The sequence below is a fragment of the Cryptomeria japonica genome, chromosome 7, assembly GCF_030272615.1.
Source record: "Cryptomeria japonica chromosome 7, Sugi_1.0, whole genome shotgun sequence".
Lineage (NCBI taxonomy): Eukaryota > Viridiplantae > Streptophyta > Pinopsida > Cupressales > Cupressaceae > Cryptomeria > Cryptomeria japonica.
This window is the reverse complement of record NC_081411.1, coordinates 175,920,123-175,942,123: the sequence shown is the minus strand read 5'-3', so window position 1 is coordinate 175,942,123 and position 22,001 is coordinate 175,920,123.

Sequence of the window (22,001 nt, the reverse complement as noted above, 5' to 3'; positions counted from 1 at the left end):
TTAATTTTTTTTATTGTGTTCAAATCTTATAAGAAATAAAATATATATAAATGTAATATTTACAAATTATTTTATTAAATTAATAATATTTCAAAAATAAAAAAAGAAATTAAAGAAAATCTAAGTTAGTTGAAGAAAAATTAATTGAAGCTTGCCATAAATTTACATTATTGTAGCCATCTTGAATCCATCAAAAGGACTCTTCGAACATATGCAATATTGGAAGTCTAATGTATTGCACTTTGGGTTCTTAATAATTATATAAGAAAATGTAATAAATAATGCGATATTTATTAAAACAATAATAGCATTATAATGATAATATAATTAACAATATTAAAATATTTTAAAATTGTTTATCATTTTTCAAATTAATAATATTATATTTAATATATAAATATAAAAAAATGATTTCATTATATTATTCAAGTTATAATCTAAAATTATATTTTTTGAAATTCATTTGGTATGTTAGTAAATCTTATATAAAATGTCACTGTCATATATAATCTTGGTAAATTTATGACAAGATTTTGACATATTATCTATCAAAAGTATACACACACATTAATATATTTGATTATATTTTACAACATAAAAACTAAGTATAGTCATATCACTATCAATATTAGGCCTTAATCACTTGGATTCATATTTCAAAAGACTTCAATTTTGTTTATTGTCTTGTTAGAATATTTTTAGTTTAGATTTAACTTAAATGATAGAATTATATTCTAAAATTAACTTAAAGTATATTTTACTACCAACTTAACCATTGTACCTCATTTTGGTGTAATTGCCAGTTTTAAATCTTTCTTTAAAATGTTAGCCCTACTCGTATGGTCTTTTGATATTATCTTTACATGTTTCGAGCAATAACTTTTGTTTGTTGTTTGGGATCTGATAGACCAAAAAATCCCTAATTATCCTTCCCCACCTCTTTGGCGTACCTATTGCTCACCAATCTGCAATTGCTAGTATGAGGCTAATGTCAAATTACTCTATCAATTGTCTTCTTTCACTTTTAGTGCTCAAATATTTGTATGTTTCTTACAACGTCAAAACAAAAATGGTGGCAAACAAAAAGACAGCTCTTTATGTGACTCCAAAATTGTCAGTCAGATGTTAAAATCACTAGACGTATGGCAACTGCGGATCTACCATAAATAGTTTTGCCTCTAAACAACAAAACTATTTTAATCTAGAATGATCTCCATAGAATTTAATATTGAGCATATCTCCTGACTCAAAAATGGTTCTACATTCTAAGCATTCTTCTTACTTCTTCGCTTAGGTTTGGCAGCTTTAGCGCCCATGCATTCAAGGTAGTAGTAAGATTTTCCTTCGTTTAGTTCTAGAGCATAGAAATATAATATCATTCATTTCAGTATGCCAAAATGCATATTGGTCCTAATACTCTCTAAATTGTTAGCAATTTGAAGCAATTTAGATTGTTCTTGACGGGACTCTCCTGTGCACAACAACCCCACTTTTATTATTTGAATTGCTTGGTCAAATATCACATTCTCCTTACCTTGATGTTCTCTATGTAGACTTATGTCAACTATTTCTCTTACTCTATGCTGGAGATTTACAACTGCCCATTTTAGCAAGGTTAATGCATCCTTCAACATGGCATTGCCGAGGAAAAATCAAAACATTTATCAAAACATGAATTTGAGAACTAGTAACAATCCTCATGTATTGAATCTTAAATGAAATCATAATATAAAGCTTTTAACCCTCATGACTGCATTCTTGCATTTTCCACAGTTCTATATTACATTCAATATTTTCAAAGGATGCATTTCATATACTATTAGAAGAGCACATTTCTTTAATTATTTTCAAAATTATGTAAAATTACAACTAACTATTTTTCTAATGTTGGACAGGTAGCACCAGTACTACAATACATAATTTTGGGTGCATGTCGCATATATCGAGTAAGAGCAACATCTTATTGCCTTTTATATTTTCCCAAAACTAGAAAATAATTTATTGTTTAAAAACATACATCTATGTTTTTCAATAGCAAAATACTATTTTCTAGTTATTGACAGAAAAATCAGCCTTACCTTGTTTAGTTTGCAACACTAACATCATTTGATTTAGTTATTTGTCATTTAGGTAGAAACCTAATCTTAATATCTATATTATGAAAAACTAAATAGAAATATACTCATAACTCCCATAGAACATTTTTACCTTATGTTCCACATTCTTCCATCCACATCATAACAACATTAGGCAAAAACCTAATCTTAATATCTATATTACGAAAAAATAAATACAAATATACTCATAACTCCCATAAAACATTTTTAGCTTATGTTTCACATACTTCCACATCATAGCAATAGAAACCCATTTTTTCCTTTTTCTTTTACTCTATTTCTAGAAAATGTTACTCTATTTTTTATTTAAAATGATTAAAAATAACTAGATTTTATCAAATAGACTACTTGTGTTCAACTAACAGATGGTATGTATATATTCTTGTTAAACAAAATAACAAGGAGGCATTTCACTAGAGTCTTGAATTTTCCCACGAATTGTCAATTTAAAAAAAGTAGTGAATCTTAGTAATAACTATGATAACTCCAAGAACCCTAACCTTTGCTTCAAAACATTTTAAAATCATTACAAGGATTGAACCGATATTAAGGAACTTGTTATACATTTAAAATTGTCATGTCTAATTAAATAAACATTTTATTTATTTAATTATTTTAAGCCTAATTCTTCTATTAATTGAATAAATCTTTATTTATTTAATTAATTCATTTATCCTCTTCTAGCCTTATTTCTCATTTAGATAAATACATTTATTTATTTAAATTGTCCTTTCGTAAATTAAATAAATATCTTCTTTATTTAATTGATCCCACTTCTTCTATTAATTAAATAAATCTTTATTGATTTAATTAATTCATTAGCCTTTTCCACCTATGACACATGTCATTCATCTCTTAATTCCTACACTACCTACCATCTCATTATTTTCTTGTTTCCTCTACCTACCCTCTAATCATAGCCGACCATTTATCTTTTACACCTCTCAATCTTGTCCATCCATTTCATATAGTGTCTTCTATATAAGGAGATACTTCCTTCATTATCAACCCTATGCATTCTAATCAAGTCTTCTAGCATTCGAACTATCATATGCGATCAAGCCTACTTGCAACCACATTTCCATTCTTTGTTGAGCTCTTGTGCACATATAAAATCTAAGAGCAAATATATCAAGCAAGATCAATGGAGATAGGAAGAATAGAGATCCAAACCCTACTGGACATGTGATGGTATAATCTTTGTGATTTCATTTGATTTGCATTGTCTTAAGTAATCTTCATATATTATGGTGGATCTTTGTTGTTGTTAGGCTAGGGTTTTGTGGTTGAATTCATTTAGTCTTTCAATATTGTTGTTTCCACTTTTCACCATAAGCATTTTGGCACACCCGATGGGACATGAATTTTTGTTAGATCTGTGTTTTTTGTAGGTTTTACTAACCCTATATTGCTATTTTGTAAAACAATTTGGAGAATAACCTTGTGCAACTAGGGTTTTGGACACAAAATCAAGATCTTCGAGAGATTTTATCCGATATCACAAACAGATTGGAATTTTTGCACAAAATTTTGTTGGCAGGTTGAAGACAATATCAATAGCTCACAATCCAAAATTCAGAATTTTTGGAGAACATTTTAATTTTCTATGAATTTTTTATGAGTTTTTATAAAAAAATAATTTTGAGAGAAAATGAGTGAATTTTTTGGATTTTCTTACATTTTTGGAAATCTCTCATAATTATACACAGGATCTGTTCTTTGTGATTTTAATTTTGATGCAAAATATTTCCAAAAAAATCAGATCTTTAAAAATTAGGGTTTTTCATTATTTTGTTCAGATCTCACAAACGGCTTTGAATTGTGGTATAAAATTTTGGTTGCAAGTCAATCACATTATCAGAGGTGCTTAGTAAAAATTTTAGAGTTTTTGAAGCATATTTGAAATTTATATGATTTTTTTATGTATTTTCATAAAACATTAATTTTGAGAGACAATTAGCGAATTTTTTGGATTTTCTTACATTTTTGGAAATCTATCAGAATTATACATATTAGGATATGTTATTTGTGATTTTAAATTTGATGCAAAATAATTCCTTAAAAATTGGATCTTTGAAAATTAGGGTTCTGCATTATTTTTCTCATATCTCACAAACTACTTGGAAATTTTATAGGAATGTTTTTATGCAAGTTTGGAAGGTCATCAAGAGTGTCGAGTAAAAATTTCATATTTTTTGGATCCATTTTGCATTTTATATGAATTTTTTATGACTTTTCATTTAAAATTACGTTTTGGAGCAAATTAGCAATTTTTTTGGATTTTCTTACATTTTTGGAAATTTCTTGAAATTTTATAGGTGGTTTTTTTTTTATGATGAATCAGATCTTTGAATTGGTCAAAAAAATCATTTTGTCGAAGGCCCCTATTTCACAAAGTCTTTTGGATCTAAAATTGACCTAACTTGTGTGCTTGCAGGAAGGGATGATCATTTGAAACAATCCAAACTACTAACAGATCTTTTTTGCAAGACCTTGACAAGGATTTTCTTTTATATTGTGTGCCTTGCTTTCATAGATTATCAAACACTTCAATTGGTGCACTAAAATTGAACCAATGTCTTTTGTGTCTTGGGCAATAGGCTCTTTTTGTTTAATCTTTAGAGGGCCTATCTCCCCATGTGGTCATTAGGACTACTAGTGAAGAGAGAACGACCCAAGTGGTAGCGAGGAAAACCCACCTCTTCCGAACCACTATAAACAACTGTATTCATGGTGAAAACTATGGATAACGTGTGTTGATTAGTTCATACCGACACTATGTCTCCCCATAAACTCGTTTGATCAAATTTATTTGATCATTTGTAGGGCATAACCCCTACCGACTGGGAGCCTTCTATATTTACTTCTATATTTACAGAGTTGAAAGTGCCACATGTATGGCCACACGAGCGGATGCCATTACTAGCACCTTTTTGTTTTAGAAGCCAAAATCCTTCTAGTTGTTGGGTCAAGAGGTCGAACCTCTGGAGTTACCCACACACATACGGTTCTTAGTAGAGATACAAAGTTCACCACGGGGAGTTTTCGTGGGGACTGATGCATGGCTACCCTGAGAAGTGAGTGCCCCTGGTGGAGCCAGTGGGGTCAAACATCTAAGTATTCGCTCTGAATAGCGTAGCCTCATGTGGGATCAACAACTATTGTCTTGGCCAACCATAAGAATTGTGCTTGTATTACTTTGAACAAATCAAACATTCAAGACCAACCATCATAACATTGTGTCTTTTGTGTCTTCAAGTGTATGCAAAATATTTTTACATCAAACAACACACTTTCTTTTGAGTCATTTTGAGTCCAAACACTTGCAAACATTGAGTCCTCATCAACATTGTGTCCTCTTGTCATGAAAAATAGTCAAACAAATTCAGATTTGGTCACAACAACTTCACAAATTGAAAAAATTGCATTTAGATTTTAGAATCGTCTGTGAAGTATACAAACACATATGTGTTCAATATTGGGAAAAACACACAATCTAACAAACAAGAGCAACCAGTTTCAAAAATTTTGAGCTTCCTAAGCTATCTCTTCAGGTTTTCATCTAGTATTCAACCTACCTTTGGGTCTCACAAAGTCCATGATTGCTTTACACCTTGCATTACATTCACATTTGTCTAAACTTGAGTTAAAAGGTCACTTGCTTGTCCTCATCATACTTTGTCAACACACTACATACAACAACATTTTGCTAACTAGTCCCTCATCAAGGTCTATCACTTTTGGGTCTCATTTGGTCCTACTTAGAGTCAAGGTCAACTTACCTCATCAAGAGAAACTATCATCTCTTTGGAAGTCACACCTACTCTACTACATATATACTTGGTTTTACACTTTGGACATTCCAAGTACACTTTAGATTCATTTACATTCCATCCAACTCTTGGTCTTCCATACTCTTTCCATTTTCATCTAGTCTCACACATTTTGGTCAATACCTAGTTCATGGTTGAAACCCGTTCCCAAAAATATAGGAGAGAAACTAAAGAGGCTCAAGAGTCCACAAACATGAGTACTTATGAGTATGACAATGATATCTTTTTCAATTCTGATCATACCACATTACCGAACATGGATGCCTATAGAAACATTCCAAATGTTGAGAACATGGACACTACAAACAACAATGATACACACAATGACAATATGGACAATATTTCAGTACATTCAACAGAAGTGGAAGACTCCATTATGGATCCCCGTTTCAATCGATTGGTTGAGGAAATAATGAGGAGAGATAGACAATATTTCTTACAAGTGATGGCACAAAGTGGAGCCAAGATTCCTCATGATTTTGACATGTCTCAAATAATGGAAAATCAACCTTTGTAACAATCTCACCTCAACATGGATCAAAGGAGGCCTAATAGTGGAGGAAATAGAGGACCACATATGGTGCCTGAATCACCATCATCTTTGTTTCAAAAACCTGAGGTCCCATACACACATGGTCAAGCATATGATACTCACCTTCGCAAACCATTAGGGAAGTCTTATGCAGAAAAATATGCTCAATCACATACCAATGCTAAGGATCAACCACCAAGGCAACTAGATATCCAAAGGCATGATCAAAATTTGGACATAAGGAAACCCGTGTCAAATTTGGAGGCAACACATTAGAACAAACTCATGACACACCTATAGAGTATGGTATACATGGACAAAACAGATATGCTATTCCTCATCATGACTCTATACCAAGTGGTCCTTATATGCAACATCATTATAGGTCGCCTCCATATGAACATGTGTATGATCGATATCATCTATATATGCAACATGCTCCTCTTCCACTTGGTGCTTCAGGCATGGGGTATGGTCTAAGAAGTCGATCTCCACCTAAGAATAATTTAGAACAACAAACCAAGGACTTACAAAAGAAAATGGAGGACATAAATACACCGAAGCCAGCTTATACAATGAGAGACATATGTCCCTATCCATTTGACAAGAGAATTCCAATGCCTCCTTTTCCTACACATTTCGTGACACCTAAGTTTGATAACTATAGAGGAAAAGGGGATCCTAAAGCACATATAAGACAGTTTTTCATAGCTTGCATTGAGGTAGCAGCAAAAGAGACATATCTGATGAGATTATTCCCACAAAGCTTAGGTGATCAAGCTATGGAATGGTTTTCCCAACTCCCACTTGGAATTAAGTCATGGGGTGACTTAGGAGAGGCATTTATCCAACATTTCTCATACAACATAGAGACAGACATATCAGTCATTTTATATCAGACACTTGGGTGTTTGTGTCACATTGGGATAGTGTGTGTAGGAGAAATTCCACCTCTTATGGTGTTGATCTTGTTATTACACTATCATATCCACTTATTGTGGAGTGATAATTCCACCTTCGGTGGGTGATCCACCTCATGTGGAATATTATATTATTTCTCCTACCTACCCACACCTATTTCCTACCTACCCTTGTTTCTCATTGAGCCACTTGTCATATTTGTGTGCTCATACATCCATATGGCCTTGCCTATATAAGCAGGCCTCTATTCATTGTATTAGTTAATCCAGTTGATCATTTTATATTGATGAGAATACAGTTTGTTCTTGTCATTCTATTGTCTCTTTTATGCTTTTCATTGTGCCCTTGATCTTGGCAAAATCCAACATGGTATCAGAGCCATTGGGGCTTCGTTGATCAGTTTTTGGAGACATCGTGGAAGGCTTCTATTTTCAGATTTGGGGATCTTCATTTTTTGGAGGCATCATACAGCAATTTGGACATCACCGTTGAATCCGGGAGGCCATTTCCATAAATTTCAACTATAAAGTCGACCTATTTTGGTGAGGAAAATTTTTCTCCATTTTTGCCCTATTCGTACGGATTTTCGAATTTTATATATATTTTTCAAAAAAAAAATTTCATTTTTCAGAAATTTGTTTTCAAAAAAAAATTCAAAAAAAAAAAAGTTAAAAAAAAATTCGATCAAAAATTTTTGAAAAGGAATCAAAAAAAAAAAAAGATTTTTTTTGGGGGGTCCGCAGACCCCCCCTCCGCTCGTACTGCGTGCTGCAGGTCGCAGGTTTCCTGTTGCGCCGTACTCTGTCCCGGCAGCCCGCGCCGAAGTCTCATCGTCTGCAGGTTTCCCGACTTCCGGCGCCCGTCCCTCCGCCCAGCAGCGCCGCCTCGCTCCCTGCCGCAGTGTACCCGGCACCGCTCCCTGAGCACTGCTTCCCTGCTGCTCCGTCGACGCCTCCCTCGCAGCGCCACTGCCCGCCTCGGCTCCTGGTTTTGCCGCCTCCACGCCACCCTCGGTCTCCGCTCAGCAACCTCCGCTCCGGTCTCAGCTCCGCTCCACGCAGCGCCAGCTCGTCCGCCACGCGGACACAGGTCCCACAAACCGGCGAACCCGCGTCCGCCATGTGGCAGGTGGCCACTGGCCTGTGGGTACCTTCCGTACGCAACGTCAGCAATTTCGTACAGTGCCACGCAGAAAGCCGTACGCTACATCAGCCTGCCCAGTCAGCATTTCCGTACGATACGGAATACACAGTCAACACGCCACGCAGTCTGTCCGTACAGTACGGACGCCCAGTCAGCCAGGGAGGCGAAGTTTTCGTGACGGTCATACGGCCGTCAAATTTAACACAGTGTTTTGCTGACGTCAATGCCACATCAGCACTTTTTGAAAAATTTTAAACCCCTCTCCATTGGGCTTTTCAGTTTTGCAGTCCAACTTTGGAAGGCCATATCTTGCTCATTTTTGCTCCTTTTTTGGTGCAATTTTTTTGAAATGGGCTAAAATTTCGTGATCTTTGCAGTGGTGTGGTTATTTTTTGATTTTGATGCATAGGTTTTTTGGAATTTTTGGATTCTCTCAGCTGTACCTGTCCAATCCTCAATTCTGCAACTTCAAAGGCCTCGTTTGAGCTCATACGACCTCCTTTTCAGGTGCCGTTTTTTTTGAAAGTGCTTATTTTTTCGTCTACTTTCAGAATCTATGATCAGATTTCAGAGATTTTGAGTGAAAATTGTACTTTCAGATATTGGTCTTATTTGGCCTATTAGGTACTTGTAAATTGCTTGGATCTTAGTTAGATCTCATGCATTATCAGTTTGAGTCTCTTTTGGCCTTCTTGAGGCAGTTGTAAAATTGTAAATCAGAAGTCCACTTTGCCATTTTTTGCAAGTGGCCCATTGTATACGCACTACTTATAAAGTGCCAAAATCATCACATTTGGGGGGGGTTCTTTGATTGAGTGAATTTGGGGGGGTGTCTTGTGTGATTGTGCCTCTTTGTGCTCTTTCCATTCTTGTTGCAATGAGTCCTAATAAGTTTCCACCATTAACTCCACATAATTATGCATCATGGAAAATTAAAGTATGGAGTAAACTAATGGAAAAGGGTCTCACACACTACATAGATGGAACAATAACATCACCACCTGATCCTAAGGCTGATCCAAATGCTCAATTAGAATGGCTCACAAAGAATTGCATGGCTCTTGGAACCTTACGCAAGTATGTATCAGATGACCTCATTTTCCACATTGAGAAGTGTAAAACAATTAAAGAGGCTTGGGATATGTTTCAGAAATTGTATGGACAAGTTGATGAAATCAAAGGCTATCAGATTGATAATGAGCTCACCAACTTAGATCCCAAGAATTTTGATACAATCCACGATTATGTAACCAAAGCAAATGAGCTAAGAGCAAAGCTAAAGGATTGTGGAATTGACAAAAAGGATGCTCAATTGATATTCAACTTGTTGGACAAGCTTGCACCAGAATATGCAGCATTTGTATCTAGCTTCCAAACTCATCATTTGACAGTGGGGAGTTCTTATGTTATGCCTTCTTTTGAAGCTTTCACAGAAATGTTGATATTGGAACAATCTAAGTTGTTGAACATGGGGTTTCTCAAGTCTTCAAAGTCCAAGGCTTTGGTAGCAAATCAAGGAAATCAAGGAAGTCAAGGCAAAAATTCCAACAACAAGAAGAAGAAATCTAAGTCTCAACCACAACAGGAAAAAGGACAATCATCCTCTCCATCACAAGGCAATCTTCAATCCTCTTCCAAGAAGGGGACACCACCTAAGAAGGATAAACCAACTTGTGCATATTGCAAAAAGTATGGTCATGATGAGCATCGATGCCACGCAAAGCAAGTTGATGAGTTAACCAATCTTCTCAAGAAAAACAACATCAACTTGCCATCAGCCTACACAAAGAAGGATTCATCTTCTTCTTCTTCCTCACAGTCTAAGGGAAAAGGGCAAGCATTTGTGGCTACAACAGGTTCTTCACAGTAATGGATACTTGACTCGGGTGCCTCATATCACATGGGTTCTACAAAGGAGCAGTTTTCTTCATTAGAGCCATCTAAGGTACCTCACATTTACATAGGTGATGATACACAAGTAGAGGTTGAAGGGAAAGGTTCAGTTGACATGGATGATGGAACATTTGAGAATGTTCTCTATGTTCCTAACTTGTCTACCAACCTTCTCTCCATCTACCAAATCACTCACTATGGGAATGGGAAAAAGGTTGAGTTTACACCAGATTCAGTTGTGGTAAAGGAACTTGATGATGATGCCTTGGTAGCAGTGGGACAAGTCAATGACAACTCAAGGCTTTATTCATTTTCCCACTTTGTGCCAAGTTCACCTTCTAGGGCCTTGCTTACTCATTCAAATTCAGAAAGTAAGCTATGGCATGAGCAGTTTGGTCACCTCAACTACCGCTATCTTCAGGAGCTTAGCACTAAAGACATGGTCACAGGTCTTCCTCGAATCAGCTTTTCAGAGGGTGTATGTTCAGGTTGTTCCATGGGCAAGCATCCCGAAGAGAAATTTGATAAAGAGAAAACTTGGAGAGCTTTGGAAGTTCTTCAACTTGTTCACAGTGATGTAGCAGGTCTATTTCCAGCACCTTCATTTAGTAAGGCCCGCTATGTTCTTACCTTCATTGATGACTACTCCCGCTTCACTTGGGTCTACTTTCTCATTCATAAGAGTGAAGTATTTGACAAATTTCAGGACTTCAAGACTCGTGTGGAGAAGCAATCAGGGAAAGTGGTCAAGATTCTTCGTACAGACAATGGCAGGGAATATGTGAACAAGAGACTTGAGGATTTTTGTACATTTGAGGGGATTGATCTTCAGCATTCTGTTGCATACACTCCACAGCAGAACGGGGTTGCAGAACGCAAGAATCGAACTCTCAAAGAAATGGCTATCTATATGATTCATGCACGTTCTCTTGATCCCACCTTTTGGGCAGAGGCTATCAGTTGTGCCACACACATCCAGAATCGGGTTCCTCACAAAGCTTTACAAGGTATTACTCCTTTTGAAGCTTGGGCTTGTAGGAAACCGATTGTGAGACATTTCAGAGTCTTTGGGTGTCCAGCATGGGCTCTCATACCTCCACAGAAACGCAAGGCATTGGAACCACAGAGTCGGCCTTGCATATTTGTTGGATATCCTGAGGGTGTCAAGGCATACAGATTGATGGATCCAGAGACACATGAGGTATTTATTGAGAGGAGTGTTCACTTTGAGGAAAGCTCTCCTAGCTTAGCCTCTCTACCTCCTCCACCTTCCTCCATTGTGGATAGTGATGTTAGTGATTCAGATGATGAGACTCCCTCAACTCCGACTCGCAGGGTTACACCTCCGCAGGGTCCACTTGTAGTTGAGGTGCCTCGTTCTCCACCTCCACCTAGACCTCGTTGGGCTCGACAGACACTTGAGTCCGCGGGTTCTCTTATTGGGGATCCTTCGGATACACGGAGAACTCGATCACAACATCAGGATCTTCCACATGCATTCATTGCTACCGCTTCCGATCCACAGACATTTAGGGAAGCATTAGGGGTTCCTGAGTGGGACCAAGCTATGGAGGAAGAGTATAGTTCCTTGATGAGGAACAACACATGGGATCTAGTCCATCTCCCTAATGGGAGAAAGATGGTTCGATGTAAGTGGATCTATTGGACCAAGTTTGCAGCGGATGGTAGTGTGGATAAGTATAAGGCTCGGCTTGTTGCCAAAGGTTTCTCGCAGGTTGCAGGTGTTGACTATACTGAGACCTTTGCACCCGTAACTAAGATGAACTCCATTCGTTTGACACTTGCTATTGTTGCAGCTCATGGTTGGGCTGTACATCAGATGGATGTGAAGAGTGCCTTTCTTCATGGTGGTCTTGATGAGGAGATTTATATGGAGCAGCCACAGGGTTTCATCCAGGGTACTTCCTTGGTTTGCCGACTAAGGAAATCTATCTATGGCCTTAAGCAAGCCCCCAGGGCTTGGTATGCCAAGATGGATTCCTTTCTTCTCTCCGCAGGTTTCACCAGGTGTCATTCCGATCCGAATGTCTACATTTTGTGACAGGATGACTCTCACTTGATACTTGTGCTCTATGTTGATGACTTGATCATTACAGGGAGTACTTCATCCATCATTAGCAGGGTCAAATCTGCTTTGCATGATAGATTTTCTATGACTGACTTGGGTCTTTTGCACTACTTTCTCGGGATAGAGATTTCTCAGTCATCCTCCGGGATTACTCTATCGCAGCCCAAGTATGCTCTTGATCTACTTGCACGCTTTCATATGACTGATTGTAAGCCTGCCCCGACTCCCTTTCTTTCAGGAGTCAAGCTTGAGGCTCAGTGTTCTTCTCCACTAGTTGATGCCACTTTGTATCGTCAGCTTGTGGGTAGTCTCATCTACTTGACTCATACATGCCCTGATATTTCATTTGTAGTTGGCATGGTTTCCCGCTTCATGCAGGAACCACATGAGCTTCATTGGAAAGCCACCAAACGCATTCTACATTACATCCAGGGTACACATCACTATGGGATTCACTATGCAGCAGGCACAGGACTTCGCTTGGTTGGTTACACAGACTCCGATTGGGCTGGCAATCTCGTTGATCGTAAGTCTACTTCTGGTTACACTTTTCACCTTGGTTCGGGCCCCATTTGTTGGCAGAGCAAGAAGCAACATGCTATTGCTCTCTCTTCGACTGAGGCTGAGTATCGAGGCGCTGTTAACGCAGCAACTAAGACCATTTAGCTCCAGCAAATTCTCACAGAGTTTGGATTCACTACTCCACGACCGACAATCCTACATTGTGACAATCAGAGTGCCATTGCCATCTCGAAGAACCCGGTCCAGCACCAGCGGACCAAACACATCGAGATTCATATGCACTATATCCGAGAGCTCATCTAGGAGCAAGTCATTGATTTGCAGTATTGTCCTACAGCAGAGCAGGTTGCTGACATATTCACCAAATCTTTCACCGAGAGTAAGTTCCAGCAGTTGCGAGCTCTCTTGGGGGTGCGGGATGTGTCATTAGGGGGGGTCAGCTGACTTCTCCTTCCTCTCTTATGGGGGGGACTTTTTCCTCTTTGAGGTTTTGTCCTTCTTCCTTGAGATTCTTTTGTACATTCATCTCTCTTTTGGGGGGGAGTTTTTTTCCCACTGGGTTTTCTCCCTTTCTCCATTTGTGAGAGATTGCATTGCATTGTTTTGCTTGCATTAGCATGTTGTACATGGGTACCTATCATGGCCTCGTAGCTGGGACCCGTCTTGCATTGCTTAGATGCATTGTAGACTTAAGTGCATTCCCCTAAGTTGCACTTAAGGGGGGGTGTTGGTGTAAATAATTATTCATCATGGATATTATTACACTTACTTAAGTTTACTTAGGATAATGCATTTCATAGTAGTTTGGATATGAGACACTTGGGTGTTTGTGTCACATTGGGATAGTGTGTGTAGGAGAAATTCCACCTCTTATGGTGTTGATCTTGTTATTACACTATCATATCCACTTATTGTGGAGTGATAATTCCACCTTTGGTGGGTGATCCACCTCATGTGGAATATTATATTATTTCTCCTACCTACCCACACCTATTTCCTACCTACCCTTGTTTCTCATTGAGCCACTTGTCATATTTGTGTGCTCATACATCCATATGGCCTTGCCTATATAAGCAGGCCTCTATTCATTGTATTAGTTAATCCAGTTGATCATTTTATATTGATGAGAATACAGTTTGTTCTTGTCATTCTATTGTCTCTTTTATGCTTTTCATTGTGCCCTTGATCTTGGCAAAATCCAACAGTCCTAAAAGGCACTGGATCTTCTTCCGAACCTACCTCTGAATCTAATGTTATGAATCATTGAGGTAAATTCACCTTGCAAGGTGCTCCAGCTAAAAACACTGCTTCCTCATCAACCAAGCCTGAGTATGACCTTGTAGAATAGTTGGGGAAGACACCCGCACTTATCTCCATCCTTGAGCTCTTACGCATATCCCTCGCACATAAAGACATTCTTGACAAAATCTTGAGAGACACTTTTGTCCCTACTGATTTGAACGTGGACCAGTTTCAAGCGATGGTGGGATACCTTTCTATTCTACACTCCCTTACATTCACAGAAGCTGACGACGCCTCCGTGAGCCAACCACATAATGCACCTTTACACATCAAAGCCTTCCTACACAAATATCGAATAAAACGAGTCCTGATAGATGGAGGAGGAGGTCTGAACATTTGTACATTGAACACTATTAAACAATTGGGATATTCAGACAAAGTTGTGAATGCTACAAATAAAATTACCATCAAATCATATGATGATGAAGAGCGTTCATCCAAGGGCACAGTCACCTTACCCCTCAGAGTTGGGCCAATTACTAAGGATGTAGTTTGTCAAGTCCTAGACCTTGATCTCACATACAACATATTGCTAGGATGTCCATGGATTCATGAGATGAGCGCAGTCCCATCTACATATCATCAATGTATCAAGTTTCTACACAATGGAGTTGAAGTGACTGTCAAAGCTAACCCAAATCCATTCATCTATTGCAACAATTTGCAACCTAGATCAGAAATAACAATACCAGTCAATCAACAATCTATTCCTTCATCAGCATATGTGAATCCAAAATCCTTGAAAGCTTGTACATCAAAGCAAGCAGAGCTCAAAGAAAAATTCAAGTTTAAAGACTTGGGATGTGGTGAGTATATCTTTCATGTTGATCAACTCCCACTATCTCCTAACACATTAATTGAGTCGACAGGAACAATCTACAAACAATTTGTAATGCCAAGGAATTGGGTGTGAACCACCTAGTGTTGTGGTTACTAAGTTTGAATGCAAGTCTCCTCTAGTGGTGCAAGCATCTCTTGATATCAATAGTCTAAGAGTGGTTCCAGCGAAGAATCTATTGAGCGTATCGCCAGCCCTCTTGAGAACTCACATAGCTTTACCATTTCATCCACTCATTCCATTTCCAGTCCTCTCCCAGACTTGGATCAACAAGAATCATAAAAGACCTTACTCATTGGGGATCAAAAATCAAGCTTTGAAAAGAAAAATCTAAAAGTCAATAATAAAGAAAAGTCCTTTAATCCAAATCCAAATCAAAAGCTATTGGACTCTGCAAAAATCAAAGTCAAGGATAAAAATCCTATGAAACAAAAAGAGCAAGAGATGATCTCCCCTAATATCAAAATAACGGGGGGTAAAAGCTCTAAAATTTCAGGTGAAAAAGCATACTTGTTGATCCTAAGTCTCCATCATGCTTTCCTACTTTCGCTTCTTTTCACAATCACAAGCCTTCATAACTCATCCACTTGTTCCACACATCCATTCCCTTTTGGCAATACATCATGGACCTTTAATGGATCTTACTCGAAGGAATTTATTGTCAAGGATGCCCAAACTTCTTTAGGTGACACGCATATGGGCCTACGTAGTCCACACATTAGTAATTCTATCTCAGTTCCTTTATCAAGGAAGACAGTCACTCGAGCTAAACATAATTCAGTCAACAAACAATGCAGTTACAAACATAAGGTAAAGCCTCGCACATTTGAGGTAGGTGACTTAGTTCTCAGAGGAAATCCTAAGAATCAGGAAGACAAATAGAAGAAAGACAAGTTTGAGCCAAATTGGCTTGGTCCTTACATCATCATAACAACCTATGGATCCGGTACATATCAACTCTTAACCACAGAGGGTGAACCTTTGGAGAATCCTATCAACAACATGCACCTTCGTAGGTTTTACACATAGCTCTTTAGAGTATCCTAATTAAAAAATACAACAAAAAAATACAAAAAATTCAAAAATACAAAAAAAAAAAAATCATAAAAAAATTTAAAATCGTTACTTGGTGAAAACCTGGCAAATAGGCACCTTGTGATACAAATTTTTTTTTTAAAAATCGAAAAATCAAAAATATTTCGTCCAACGGTGAAAACCACTTCGGTGGCGCCCTGGGCAAGTACCATGGTGAAAATCGGGTCATCGGTGCCATGTGTAGGGACATTGCTCCTCTCTCCTTAAGGATTCACTTTCATCCTTTCAATTTGCACACACTCACTACCTATCCACTCCCATCATGGGTTGTTATTGACCTACCAAAGATTGGTTAGCCATTCATAATAATCCCTCTTCTTCACCTTTTTCCATCCATAATAAATCAACTCTTATCTGTGGCTAAGGCAAATCCTACGTATAGTGATGGGTGTGGAACTGAGAGCATAACACATTCTGAGGAGTACAGTTTCTTCCAGCTTTCTTCAGTCTATTCATGTACAATCCACAATAAAGCAAAATTTGCATCGCCAATCTGCAATAAAGTTCCGCTTTCTCCATAATAAAGTATCAGTTTCATGGATTTAGTCAGTTTCAGATGAGACACAACAACAACAATGGGCTTCAACAAATCAAATCTTTCAACAGACTAAGACAATATTATGGTTCAGTGCTATCTATCTTTTTGTGAAAGTAAACATTGTGACCACAATCAAATAAGACTTACACAAGTGACAAGAGACACTAAACTTGAGGAGTACAGTGGATGTTGGTGTCGATTCTTGGTTTTCTTTTGATTTTATCTTTCTGGTGACATGTCTTTTAGCTTTTCTAGGATGTTTCTGACTAGAGATTTTATCTCCAAGATGTCTTCGACTAGAAAGGCAAGGATGGGGTATCGTCACCTATTTTTCTTTTGCTATTTGTGGATTGTCTCTTAGTAATGTTATGACTTGTCCAAGGATATGAGGACACTGTGAGTCTAGTATGAACTAGGGCATTCCTTGTTTGTAACTGTTTGATCTCCATCCAAATGGGTACAATGACTTTCCGGGTCAAACATATGCCCCGATTGTCATAACCTATTTTGCCATAATAAAACTCAATGATGATAAAGCACAAGAAGCTCTTTCACTTTCATATCTTCTACCTTCCATCCCCCTTTCTTGATTGACCTCCATTGTCCTTCTTGAGTCTGCGTAGTTCATCATCAAATGACTGAGTATAATGACATGCCAAAAACATTTGCATTTCATGTAGTTGCACTTGCATTATCACATATTAGCATTTCATACATACATATATATACCACAATTACATCACATCCTACACACAACACATGTTAGCACATTTTACATTTTCATCATGTAAATAGTTATTTGCATTTTCATATTCATCTGTATTTTATACATTTACATTTGCATATGCATAAACATATAAAACATAAAAGAACAAAAATATTGCATTTCCTCATGTATATATTTGAATCCATATCATGCATTAACACATAGAAACATACATCACATAGGTACACATGCATATAGCTGTTGCAGAGATGAATCATCTCATATATATATATATATATATATATCTAAAAATCATAAGTGTCATGATACAATGATGTCAAAATACATATGGCTACAATCACCTGAAGGTGTCTACATCATCATACAAAATGGTACAAACTGATACATAGGGAGCCCTCTAAGGCTATGATGAACTCCGTCCCTCAGAGCTGCTTGGCCTCAATGGAGTCTGAGCTTTGGAAGGACCCGCCCCAAGATCGTCTCTCCTATCCCCTTTATCTAGTGGTGGTGGAGGACCCATGACCCCACCACTAGATGCTTGTCTCCTGTCTCTCCCTCCAGTGGTCATCGCAGTCCACAATAGTCTCTGGAAGCTCCTAGCCAGCTGATCTGGTAGCACCACTCCATAATACATGTCTCTCCTATAGCCTATCTTCTCCCCAACCCGTAGGACATAGGCGTATCCAGCTCTTGTGTCCTCTGTTGCCTGCCTCCCTTCCCTCAGTGTTGTCCCAGCCTCTGTATAGCGCAAGATAGCCCGATCCCTCTCCCACTCAGTATCCCTCAACTGTCTCTTGAGCCTAGTTGTATCCCTCTCCAAAGTCCTCCCCCATCCCACAGCCAACCCTCATGTCACCCTATCTAGACAAAGGAACCCACTGATCACTCCTGCCAGTACCACTGGTAGTGCTAATCTAGTTTGTGTCATGGTATCCCAAGCCATGTGTCCAGCCCTCATCTCTAATCCTGGATCCTGGAACACTCGTCTCAGTGCATCCCTGTCTCCGTCTTGATCATAGGGTATCAACTCCCCATCAATTGGTATCCTCAGAATCCTGTACACATGCTCTAAGGTGACTGTCATCTCGCCCATCAGCAAATGAAAACTACAAGTCTCTGAGTGCCATCTCTCAGCTAGCGTAGTCAGCAACCCCATGTTCTCCCGAAACTCAGGCACATACAGAATGTGGCCAAGCCCATAACCTCGATCGCGGCTCTATCCTCAAAAGTCAACTCTGGTCATAAACTCTGGGTCAATGGAAATCTCTCCTGTGACTCCAGCATAGGTTGGTACTCCTACAATCAAGCAAAATCAACTGTGTCAGTCAAAGTGGTATTCACTTTTCATCACAAAATGTTGCTTTTTATCCTAGTGCTTATATTTATCATATGATGCTCTATCCTAGTGACACTCACTGTTCATCACAAAGTGTTGCTTTTTTATCCTAGTGGTACTCCCTGTTCATCACAAAGTACTACGTGTTTGCACTCCCTATTCATCACAAAGTGTTGCTCATATTTGCACTCCCTGTTCATCACAAAGTGCTACTCTTTTTAGTACTCCCTATTCATCACAAAGTACTATGTCTTAGTACTCCCTGTTCATCACAAAGTGCTACTCTTTTTAGTACTCCCTATTCATCACAAAGTACTATGTCTTAGTACTCCCTGTTCATCACAAAGTGCCTTGATCTATCTTATCCTAGGGCTTCTACTTGAGTGTATCTTCTTGAGTAGTTTCCAAATTGGCAACGTATGTTCAATCACAGAATTGTCAATCCTAGCCCTATCTTCTATCCTAGTCTTCCCTAGAGGACCTGCTTGAGTGTATCCTCTCAGTAGCTTATCCAATTAACGTATGTCCTATCACAAAATTGTCAATTTCTTTGGTGCTCCCTATTCAACACAAAGTGCCTTGATCTATCCTATCCTAGGGCCTCTACTTGAGTGTATCCTCTTGAGTGGTTTTCCAATTGGCAACGTATGTTCTATCAAAGAATTGTCAATCCTAGCCCTATTTGCTATCCTAGTCTTCCCTAGAGGACCTGCTTGAGTGTATCCTCTCAGCAGCTTATCCAATCGACAATGTATGTTTATCACAGAACTGCCAATTCGACCTTGAAGACATAAACGCGCCTATCCTACCCAGACGTGCCTTAGCATTTTTTCCCCCTGCTTGACATACCTAATATGCATTTATTGCAATACCTAGCATGCATTTATGACAATAATTAATGCAGCAAAGTACAAGGAGGTTTTGTGGTACTCACCGGCTCTCCTGCATCTGCTGGCTCCTGATATCGGCGAACACGATCGAATCTGTGCACCAATGCCATCACTGTTGACTGCTCTCTACTATCTCTGCACTTTGATCTCTTAGATGTGTGGATGACAATGAGGATGTGTTCCCTTGTAGTCTATCTTATAGACTACCCTAGCCCTAGCCCTAACCCTCATCTCCTGAGTCAGTCTTCTTTATCTCGTGACTTTGTCACTCTATCCGGTCAATCCATCCTAGCCTTTCTTTCTTATCGAGAGATTGTCTGCGATCTTTTTAGATAATTTCATCCAATCTCTCGAGGGGGCATATCATTCCCATCTTGGGGCAACTTTGTATCAGTTCATCTTATCTTCTTTGAAACAACGTGACAAGTTGCATTGTCTCAAAGAGGGGCAAAATGTAGACACCTAAAATTATCATGTCTAATTAAATAAATATTTTATTTATTTAATTATTTTAAGCCTAATTTTTCTATTAATTGAATAAATCTTTATTTATTTATTTAATTCATTAGCCTTTTCCACCTATGATATATGTCATTCATCTCTTAATTCCTACACTACCTACCCTCTCATTATTTTCTTATTTCCTCTACCTACCCTCTAATCATAGCCAACCATTTATCTTTAACACCTCTCAATCTTGTCCATCCATTTCATATAGTGTCTTCTATATAAGGAGATACTTCCTTCATTATCAACCCTATGCATTCTAATCAAGTCTTCTAGCATTTGAACTATCATATGCGATCAAGCCTACTTGCAACCACAATTCCATTCTTTGTTGAGCTCTTGTGCACATATAAAATCTGAGAGCAAATATATCAAGCAAGTTCAATGGAGATAGGAAGAATGGAGATCCAAACTCTATTGGACATGTGATGGTATAATCTTTGTGATTTCATTTGATTTGCATTGTCTTAGGTAATCTTCATATGTTATGGTGGATCTTTGTTGTTGTTAGGCTAGGGTTTTATGGTTGAATTCATTTAGTCTTTCAATATTGTTGTTTCCACTTTCACCATAAACATTAGGTAAGCATTCATATAACAACAAAGACCATCTAGGGATAAAATTTCCACCACAAAAAAAAGTGCTCATGTATTACCACATGTTTCACATATGTATTAAGTAATTGATATAGCTAAACTTTTCCATCCTCCACGCTAAATATTTTCTACCTCAATACAACATTAGCTATAAAATTATGTTGTCATCATAAATCACAATGGTGTGCAGAGAACCAAATAGCCTTTGTTAAAATGTATCCGTGATTGCATTTTGCAGACTATTTAGGATTCGATATTTTTTGGTTGGTCTATGATTCAGATTATGCTTTATTGAATAATCCCAATGATGTATACTACTTAACATTGTATATTTTTTGGTGTGGTCTTCGATTCAGATTATGATATTAAAAAATGCAATAGCAACCTAGGAAAGCAATTTTCTCCCATATTAAATTGATTGCATATTGCAAACATAAATGCTTGCATTAATATCAGAAAATAGAGAAATGAACACCTAAAAAATTGCATTGTACAAATCTAACTTCATTGAAATGGGCATAGTATAGTCATTTCCAAAATGACAGAACAATGTAATAGACATGATATAATACATAGGATGACACTATCTTGATATCATACTTTCATAATTCTATGTAGACTAGAATGCTAGTCACAAAAGTTGTAAGATATTATCATTTTAGCACATGTGAACAAGGTCATATGCATTTACAATGCAATTCTACTTTTTTTTTCTTCAGGGTCCCAATTGCGTAACAGATTTAAAGAATCCTCATATGCCTTTTGTTCAAGGTCAGCAATTAATTGTTATTATTCACTCTAAAAATGGTTTCGAACCATATCTACCATCTTACGTGTCTAGGTTTGACATTTGCTTAGTGCTAATTAAAGTCAGTTTCTCTTTGGCATTTTTCCTATTCACATTTTCATATTTCTCATTTACACCATACTTAATCCATTTGCATTACAAAATTTCTTATTTTCCAACTGAACCACTACACTTGAAAATTTGTTTTGAATACAAAAATATTTCACACAGTAAGTTTGATACCTCTTTCATGGTTGTTGCATATTAAAACTATACATGTTTAATATTGCATTTTAATAGCATCAGGTTGATTTTTGTTAAAGTCTTATATACCC